This window comes from Nerophis lumbriciformis, unplaced genomic scaffold (genome assembly GCF_033978685.3).
Source record: "Nerophis lumbriciformis unplaced genomic scaffold, RoL_Nlum_v2.1 HiC_scaffold_60, whole genome shotgun sequence".
Lineage (NCBI taxonomy): Eukaryota > Metazoa > Chordata > Actinopteri > Syngnathiformes > Syngnathidae > Nerophis > Nerophis lumbriciformis.
Genome location: NW_027316602.1, coordinates 155,297 through 165,000, shown reverse-complemented (window position 1 = coordinate 165,000; position 9,704 = coordinate 155,297).

The following is a 9,704-nucleotide window of genomic DNA, read 5'->3' as shown; positions in this document are numbered from 1 at the left end:
GCCTAGGAGGATGTCCCTTTAAGAAGGCCGACGTGCTATGGTTCTCCACCTGGGTCAGGAAAGCAAAATTGTCCCTCTCCTCGCTGGAAGTCCAAAAAAAAGGCGTGAATTTGACTAAGTGCCTAGGAGCATTTCCCTTTAAGAAGGCCGACGTGCTATGGTTCTCCACCTGGGTCAGGAAAGCAAAATTGTCCCTCTCCTCGCTGGAAGTCCAAAAAAAAGGCGTGAATTTGACTAAGTGCCTAGGAGCATTTCCCTTTAAGAAGGCCGACGTGCTATGGTTCTCCACCTGGGTCAGGAAAGCAAAATTGTCCCTCTCCTCGCTGGAAGTCCAAAAAAAAGGCGTGAATTTGACTAAGTGCCTAGGAGCATTTCCCTTTAAGAAGGCCGACGTGCTATGGTTCTCCACCTGGGTCAGGAAAGCAAAATTGTCCCTCTCCTCGCTGGAAGTCCAAAAAAAAGGCGTAAATTTGACTAAGTGCCTAGGAGGATGTCCCTTAAAGAAGGCCGACGTGATATGGTTCTCCACCTGGGTCAGGAAAGCAAAATTGTCCCTCTCCTCGCTGGAAGTCCAAAAAAAAGGCGTGAATTTGACTAAGTGCCTAGGAGCATTTCCCTTTAAGAAGGCCGACGTGCTATGGTTCTCCACCTGGGTCTGGAACGCCAAATTAGTCCCTCTCCTCGCTGGAAGTCCAAAAAAAAGGCGTGAATTTGACTAAGTGCCTAGGAGGATGTCCCTTTAAGAAGGCCGACGTGCTATGGTCCTCCACCTGGGTCAGGAACGCAAAATTGTCCCTCTCCTCGCTGGAAGTCCAAAAAAAAGGCGTGAATTTGACTAAGTGCCTAGGAGGATGTCCCTTTAAGAAGGCCGACGTGCTATGGTTCTCCACCTGGGTACGGAGCGCCAAATTAGTCCCTCTCCTCGCTGGAAGTCCAAAAAAAAGGCGTGAATTTGACTAAGTGCCTAGGAGGATGTCCCTTTAAGAAGGCCGACGTGCTATGGTTCTCCACCTGGGTCAGGAAAGCAAAATTGTCCCTCTCCTCGCTGGAAGTCCAAAAAAAAGGCGTAAATTTGACTAAGTGCCTAGGAGGATGTCCCTTAAAGAAGGCCGACGTGCTATGGTTCTCCACCTGGGTCTGGAACGCCAAATTAGTCCCTCTCCTCGCTGGAAGTCCAAAAAAAAGGCGGAAATTTGACTAAGTGCCTAGGAGGATGTCCCTTTAAGAAGGCCGACGTGCTATGGTTCTCCACCTGGGTCAGGAAAGCAAAATTGTCCCTCTCCTCGCTGGAAGTCCAAAAAAAAGGCGTGAATTTGACTAAGTGCCTAGGAGCATTTCCCTTTAAGAAGGCCGACGTGCTATGGTTCTCCACCTGGGTCTGGAACGCCAAATTAGTCCCTCTCCTCGCTGGAAGTCCAAAAAAAAGGCGTGAATTTGACTAAGTGCCTAGGAGGATGTCCCTTTAAGAAGGCCGACGTGCTATGGTCCTCCACCTGGGTCAGGAACGCAAAATTGTCCCTCTCCTCGCTGGAAGTCCAAAAAAAAGGCGTGAATTTGACTAAGTGCCTAGGAGGATGTCCCTTTAAGAAGGCCGACGTGCTATGGTTCTCCACCTGGGTACGGAGCGCCAAATTAGTCCCTCTCCTCGCTGGAAGTCCAAAAAAAAGGCGTGAATTTGACTAAGTGCCTAGGAGGATGTCCCTTTAAGAAGGCCGACGTGCTATGGTTCTCCACCTGGGTCAGGAAAGCAAAATTGTCCCTCTCCTCGCTGGAAGTCCAAAAAAAAGGCGTAAATTTGACTAAGTGCCTAGGAGGATGTCCCTTAAAGAAGGCCGACGTGCTATGGTTCTCCACCTGGGTCTGGAACGCCAAATTAGTCCCTCTCCTCGCTGGAAGTCCAAAAAAAAGGCGGAAATTTGACTAAGTGCCTAGGAGGATGTCCCTTTAAGAAGGCCGACGTGCTATGGTTCTCCACCTGGGTCAGGAAAGCAAAATTGTCCCTCTCCTCGCTGGAAGTCCAAAAAAAAGGCGTAAATTTGACTAAGTGCCTAGGAGGATGTCCCTTAAAGAAGGCCGACGTGCTATGGTTCTCCACCTGGGTCTGGAACGCCAAATTAGTCCCTCTCCTCGCTGGAAGTCCAAAAAAAAGGCGGAAATTTGACTAAGTGCCTAGGAGGATGTCCCTTTAAGAAGGCCGACGTGCTATGGTTCTCCACCCGGGTCCGGAACTCAAAATTAGTCCCTCTCCTAGTTGGAAGTCATCAAAAAAAGGCGGAAATTTGACTAAGTGCCATCATTTTAGAGTACCAGGACTATAGTGGGGGAATTGGAGCCCTCTGGTGGACACTCGCTGCAAATGCACCCTGAATTAAAGACATTATTTCCAGTTCTTTTGGGGCCCTATTTTCAGGCGTAAATTTGACTAAGTGTCTAGGGGCATGTCCCTTTAAGAAGGCCGACCTGCTATGGTTCTCCACCTGGGTCTGGAACGCCAAATTAGTCCCTCTCCTCGCTGGAAGTCCAAAAAAAAGGCGTGAATTTGACTAAGTGCCTAGGAGCATTTCCCTTTAAGAAGGCCGACGTGCTATGGTTCTCCACCTGGGTCAGGAAAGCAAAATTGTCCCTCTCCTCGCTGGAAGTCCAAAAAAAAGGCGTGAATTTGACTAAGTGCCTAGGAGCATTTCCCTTTAAGAAGGCCGACGTGCTATGGTTCTCCACCTGGGTCAGGAAAGCAAAATTGTCCCTCTCCTCGCTGGAAGTCCAAAAAAAAGGCGTGAATTTGACTAAGTGCCTAGGAGCATTTCCCTTTAAGAAGGCCGACGTGCTATGGTTCTCCACCTGGGTCAGGAAAGCAAAATTGTCCCTCTCCTCGCTGGAAGTCCAAAAAAAAGGCGTGAATTTGACTAAGTGCCTAGGAGCATTTCCCTTTAAGAAGGCCGACGTGCTATGGTTCTCCACCTGGGTCAGGAAAGCAAAATTGTCCCTCTCCTCGCTGGAAGTCCAAAAAAAAGGCGTGAATTTGACTAAGTGCCTAGGAGCATTTCCCTTTAAGAAGGCCGACGTGCTATGGTTCTCCACCTGGGTCAGGAAAGCAAAATTGTCCCTCTCCTCGCTGGAAGTCCAAAAAAAAGGCGTAAATTTGACTAAGTGCCTAGGAGGATGTCCCTTAAAGAAGGCCGACGTGCTATGGTTCTCCACCTGGGTCTGGAACGCCAAATTAGTCCCTCTCCTCGCTGGAAGTCCAAAAAAAAGGCGTGAATTTGACTAAGTGCCTAGGAGGATGTCCCTTTAAGAAGGCCGACGTGCTATGGTCCTCCACCTGGGTCAGGAACGCAAAATTGTCCCTCTCCTCGCTGGAAGTCCAAAAAAAAGGCGTGAATTTGACTAAGTGCCTAGGAGGATGTCCCTTTAAGAAGGCCGACGTGCTATGGTTCTCCACCTGGGTACGGAGCGCCAAATTAGTCCCTCTCCTCGCTGGAAGTCCAAAAAAAAGGCGTGAATTTGACTAAGTGCCTAGGAGGATGTCCCTTTAAGAAGGCCGACGTGCTATGGTTCTCCACCTGGGTCAGGAAAGCAAAATTGTCCCTCTCCTCGCTGGAAGTCCAAAAAAAAGGCGTAAATTTGACTAAGTGCCTAGGAGGATGTCCCTTAAAGAAGGCCGACGTGCTATGGTTCTCCACCTGGGTCTGGAACGCCAAATTAGTCCCTCTCCTCGCTGGAAGTCCAAAAAAAAGGCGGAAATTTGACTAAGTGCCTAGGAGGATGTCCCTTTAAGAAGGCCGACGTGCTATGGTTCTCCACCTGGGTCAGGAAAGCAAAATTGTCCCTCTCCTCGCTGGAAGTCCAAAAAAAAGGCGTGAATTTGACTAAGTGCCTAGGAGCATTTCCCTTTAAGAAGGCCGACGTGCTATGGTTCTCCACCTGGGTCTGGAACGCCAAATTAGTCCCTCTCCTCGCTGGAAGTCCAAAAAAAAGGCGTGAATTTGACTAAGTGCCTAGGAGGATGTCCCTTTAAGAAGGCCGACGTGCTATGGTCCTCCACCTGGGTCAGGAACGCAAAATTGTCCCTCTCCTCGCTGGAAGTCCAAAAAAAAGGCGTGAATTTGACTAAGTGCCTAGGAGGATGTCCCTTTAAGAAGGCCGACGTGCTATGGTTCTCCACCTGGGTACGGAGCGCCAAATTAGTCCCTCTCCTCGCTGGAAGTCCAAAAAAAAGGCGTGAATTTGACTAAGTGCCTAGGAGGATGTCCCTTTAAGAAGGCCGACGTGCTATGGTTCTCCACCTGGGTCAGGAAAGCAAAATTGTCCCTCTCCTCGCTGGAAGTCCAAAAAAAAGGCGTAAATTTGACTAAGTGCCTAGGAGGATGTCCCTTAAAGAAGGCCGACGTGCTATGGTTCTCCACCTGGGTCTGGAACGCCAAATTAGTCCCTCTCCTCGCTGGAAGTCCAAAAAAAAGGCGGAAATTTGACTAAGTGCCTAGGAGGATGTCCCTTTAAGAAGGCCGACGTGCTATGGTTCTCCACCTGGGTCAGGAAAGCAAAATTGTCCCTCTCCTCGCTGGAAGTCCAAAAAAAAGGCGTAAATTTGACTAAGTGCCTAGGAGGATGTCCCTTAAAGAAGGCCGACGTGCTATGGTTCTCCACCTGGGTCTGGAACGCCAAATTAGTCCCTCTCCTCGCTGGAAGTCCAAAAAAAAGGCGGAAATTTGACTAAGTGCCTAGGAGGATGTCCCTTTAAGAAGGCCGACGTGCTATGGTTCTCCACCCGGGTCCGGAACTCAAAATTAGTCCCTCTCCTAGTTGGAAGTCATCAAAAAAAGGCGGAAATTTGACTAAGTGCCATCATTTTAGAGTACCAGGACTATAGTGGGGGAATTGGAGCCCTCTGGTGGACACTCGCTGCAAATGCACCCTGAATTAAAGACATTATTTCCAGTTCTTTTGGGGCCCTATTTTCAGGCGTAAATTTGACTAAGTGTCTAGGGGCATGTCCCTTTAAGAAGGCCGACCTGCTATGGTTCTCCACCTGGGTCTGGAACGCCAAATTAGTCCCTCTCCTCGCTGGAAGTCCAAAAAAAAGGCGTGAATTTGACTAAGTGCCTAGGAGCATTTCCCTTTAAGAAGGCCGACGTGCTATGGTTCTCCACCTGGGTCAGGAAAGCAAAATTGTCCCTCTCCTCGCTGGAAGTCCAAAAAAAAGGCGTGAATTTGACTAAGTGCCTAGGAGCATTTCCCTTTAAGAAGGCCGACGTGCTATGGTTCTCCACCTGGGTCAGGAAAGCAAAATTGTCCCTCTCCTCGCTGGAAGTCCAAAAAAAAGGCGTGAATTTGACTAAGTGCCTAGGAGCATTTCCCTTTAAGAAGGCCGACGTGCTATGGTTCTCCACCTGGGTCAGGAAAGCAAAATTGTCCCTCTCCTCGCTGGAAGTCCAAAAAAAAGGCGTGAATTTGACTAAGTGCCTAGGAGCATTTCCCTTTAAGAAGGCCGACGTGCTATGGTTCTCCACCTGGGTCAGGAAAGCAAAATTGTCCCTCTCCTCGCTGGAAGTCCAAAAAAAAGGCGTGAATTTGACTAAGTGCCTAGGAGCATTTCCCTTTAAGAAGGCCGACGTGCTATGGTTCTCCACCTGGGTCAGGAAAGCAAAATTGTCCCTCTCCTCGCTGGAAGTCCAAAAAAAAGGCGTAAATTTGACTAAGTGCCTAGGAGGATGTCCCTTAAAGAAGGCCGACGTGCTATGGTTCTCCACCTGGGTCTGGAACGCCAAATTAGTCCCTCTCCTCGCTGGAAGTCCAAAAAAAAGGCGGAAATTTGACTAAGTGCCTAGGAGGATGTCCCTTTAAGAAGGCCGACGTGCTATGGTTCTCCACCCGGGTCCGGAACTCAAAATTAGTCCCTCTCCTAGTTGGAAGTCATCAAAAAAAGGCGGAAATTTGACTAAGTGCCATCATTTTAGAGTACCAGGACTATAGTGGGGGAATTGGAGCCCTCTGGTGGACACTCGCTGCAAATGCACCCTGAATTAAAGACATTATTTCCAGTTCTTTTGGGGCCCTATTTTCAGGCGTAAATTTGACTAAGTGTCTAGGGGCATGTCCCTTTAAGAAGGCCGACCTGCTATGGTTCTCCACCTGGGTCTGGAACGCCAAATTAGTCCCTCTCCTCGCTGGAAGTCCAAAAAAAAAGGCGGAAATTTGACTAAGTGTCTAGGAGCATTTCCCTTTAAGAAGGCCGACCTGCTATGGTTCTCCACCTGGGTCAGGAACGCAAAATTAGTCCCTCTCCTCGCTGGAAGTCCAAAAAAAAGGTGTAAATTTGACTAAGTGCCTAGGAGGATGTCCCTTTAAGAAGGCCGACCTGCTATGGTTCTCCACCTGGGTCAGGAAAGCAAAATTAGTCCCTCTCCTCGCTGGAAGTCCAAAAAAAAAGGCGTAAATTTGACTAAGTGCCTAGGAGGATGTCCCTTTAAGAAGGCCGACCTGCTATGGTTCTCCACCTGGGTCAGGAACGCAAAATTAGTCCCTCTCCTCGCTGGAAGTCCAAAAAAAAGGCGGAAATTTGACTAAGTGCCTAGGAGGATGTCCCTTTATGAGGCCGACGTGCTATGGTTCTCCACCTGGGTCAGGAAAGCAAAATTGTCCCTCTCCTCGCTGGAAGTCCAAAAAAAAGGCGGAAATTTGACTAAGTGCCATCATTTTAGAGTACCAGGCCTCTATAGAAAAGTTTGGTTTTTTGTCTATGTGTCATCATTTTAGAGTACCAGGGCTCTATAGAAAAGTTTGGTAAATTTGACTAAGTGTCTAGGAGCATTTCCCTTTAAGAAGGCCGACGTGCTATGGTTCTCCACCTGGGTCAGGAAAGCAAAATTGTCCCTCTCCTCGCTGGAAGTCCAAAAAAAAGGCGTGAATTTGACTAAGTGCCTAGGAGCATTTCCCTTTAAGAAGGCCGACGTGCTATGGTTCTCCACCTGGGTCAGGAAAGCAAAATTGTCCCTCTCCTCGCTGGAAGTCCAAAAAAAAGGCGTGAATTTGACTAAGTGCCTAGGAGGATGTCCCTTAAAGAAGGCCGACGTGCTATGGTTCTCCACCTGGGTCTGGAACGCCAAATTAGTCCCTCTCCTCGCTGGAAGTCCAAAAAAAAGGCGGAAATTTGACTAAGTGCCTAGGAGGATGTCCCTTTAAGAAGGCCGACGTGCTATGGTTCTCCACCCGGGTCCGGAACTCAAAATTAGTCCCTCTCCTAGTTGGAAGTCATCAAAAAAAGGCGGAAATTTGACTAAGTGCCATCATTTTAGAGTACCAGGACTATAGTGGGGGAATTGGAGCCCTCTGGTGGACACTCGCTGCAAATGCACCCTGAATTAAAGACATTATTTCCAGTTCTTTTGGGGCCCTATTTTCAGGCGTAAATTTGACTAAGTGTCTAGGGGCATGTCCCTTTAAGAAGGCCGACCTGCTATGGTTCTCCACCTGGGTCTGGAACGCCAAATTAGTCCCTCTCCTCGCTGGAAGTCCAAAAAAAAGGCGTGAATTTGACTAAGTGCCTAGGAGCATTTCCCTTTAAGAAGGCCGACGTGCTATGGTTCTCCACCTGGGTCAGGAAAGCAAAATTGTCCCTCTCCTCGCTGGAAGTCCAAAAAAAAGGCGTGAATTTGACTAAGTGCCTAGGAGCATTTCCCTTTAAGAAGGCCGACGTGCTATGGTTCTCCACCTGGGTCAGGAAAGCAAAATTGTCCCTCTCCTCGCTGGAAGTCCAAAAAAAAGGCGTGAATTTGACTAAGTGTCTAGGAGGATGTCCCCTTAAGAAGGCCGACGTCCCTTGGTTCTCCACCTGGGTACAGAACGCCAAATTAGTCCCTCTCCTCGCTGGAAGTCCAAAAAAAAGGCGTGAATTTGACTAAGTGCCTAGGAGGATGTCCCTTTAAGAAGGCCGACGTGCTATGGTTCTCCACCTGGGTCAGGAAAGCAAAATTGTCCCTCTCCTCGCTGGAAGTCCAAAAAAAAGGCGTGAATTTGACTAAGTGCCTAGGAGGATGTCCCTTTAAGAAGGCCGACGTGCTATGGTTCTCCACCTGGGTCTGGAACGCCAAATTAGTCCCTCTCCTCGCTGGAAGTCCAAAAAAAAGGCGTGAATTTGACTAAGTGCCTAGGAGGATGTCCCTTTAAGAAGGCCGACGTGCTATGGTTCTCCACCTGGGTCAGGAAAGCAAAATTGTCCCTCTCCTCGCTGGAAGTCCAAAAAAAAGGCGTGAATTTGACTAAGTGCCTAGGAGCATTTCCCTTTAAGAAGGCCGACGTGCTATGGTTCTCCACCCGGGTACGGAAAGCAAAATTAGTCCCTCTCCTCGCTGGAAGTCCAAAAAAAAGGCGTAAATTTGACTAAGTGCCTAGGAGGATGTCCCTTAAAGAAGGCCGACGTGCTATGGTTCTCCACCTGGGTCTGGAACGCCAAATTAGTCCCTCTCCTCGCTGGAAGTCCAAAAAAAAAGGCGGAAATTTGACTAAGTGTCTAGGAGCATTTCCCTTTAAGAAGGCCGACCTGCTATGGTTCTCCACCTGGGTACGGAACGCCAAATTAGTCCCTCTCCTAGCTGGAAGTCCAAAAAAAAGGCGTGAATTTGACTAAGTGTCTAGGAGCATTTCCCTTTAAGAAGGCCGACGTGCTATGGTTCTCCACCTGGGTCAGGAAAGCAAAATTGTCCCTCTCCTCGCTGGAAGTCCAAAAAAAAGGCGTGAATTTGACTAAGTGCCTAGGAGGATGTCCCTTTAAGAAGGCCGACGTGCTATGGTTCTCCACCTGGGTCAGGAAAGCAAAATTGTCCCTCTCCTCGCTGGAAGTCCAAAAAAAAGGCGTGAATTTGACTAAGTGCCTAGGAGGATGTCCCTTTAAGAAGGCCGACGTGCTATGGTTCTCCACCCGGGTCCGGAACTCAAAATTAGTCCCTCTCCTAGTTGGAAGTCATCAAAAAAAGGCGGAAATTTGACTAAGTGCCATCATTTTAGAGTACCAGGACTATAGTGGGGGAATTGGAGCCCTCTGGTGGACACTCGCTGCAAATGCACCCTGAATTAAAGACATTATTTCCAGTTCTTTTGGGGCCCTATTTTCAGGCGTAAATTTGACTAAGTGTCTAGGGGCATGTCCCTTTAAGAAGGCCGACCTGCTATGGTTCTCCACCTGGGTCTGGAACGCCAAATTAGTCCCTCTCCTCGCTGGAAGTCCAAAAAAAAGGCGTGAATTTGACTAAGTGCCTAGGAGGATGTCCCTTTAAGAAGGCCGACGTGCTATGGTTCTCCACCTGGGTCAGGAAAGCAAAATTGTCCCTCTCCTCGCTGGAAGTCCAAAAAAAAGGCGTGAATTTGACTAAGTGCCTAGGAGCATTTCCCTTTAAGAAGGCCGACGTGCTATGGTTCTCCACCCGGGTACGGAAAGCAAAATTAGTCCCTCTCCTCGCTGGAAGTCCAAAAAAAAGGCGTAAATTTGACTAAGTGCCTAGGAGGATGTCCCTTAAAGAAGGCCGACGTGCTATGGTTCTCCACCTGGGTCTGGAACGCCAAATTAGTCCCTCTCCTCGCTGGAAGTCCAAAAAAAAAGGCGGAAATTTGACTAAGTGTCTAGGAGCATTTCCCTTTAAGAAGGCCGACCTGCTATGGTTCTCCACCTGGGTACGGAACGCCAAATTAGTCCCTCTCCTAGCTGGAAGTCC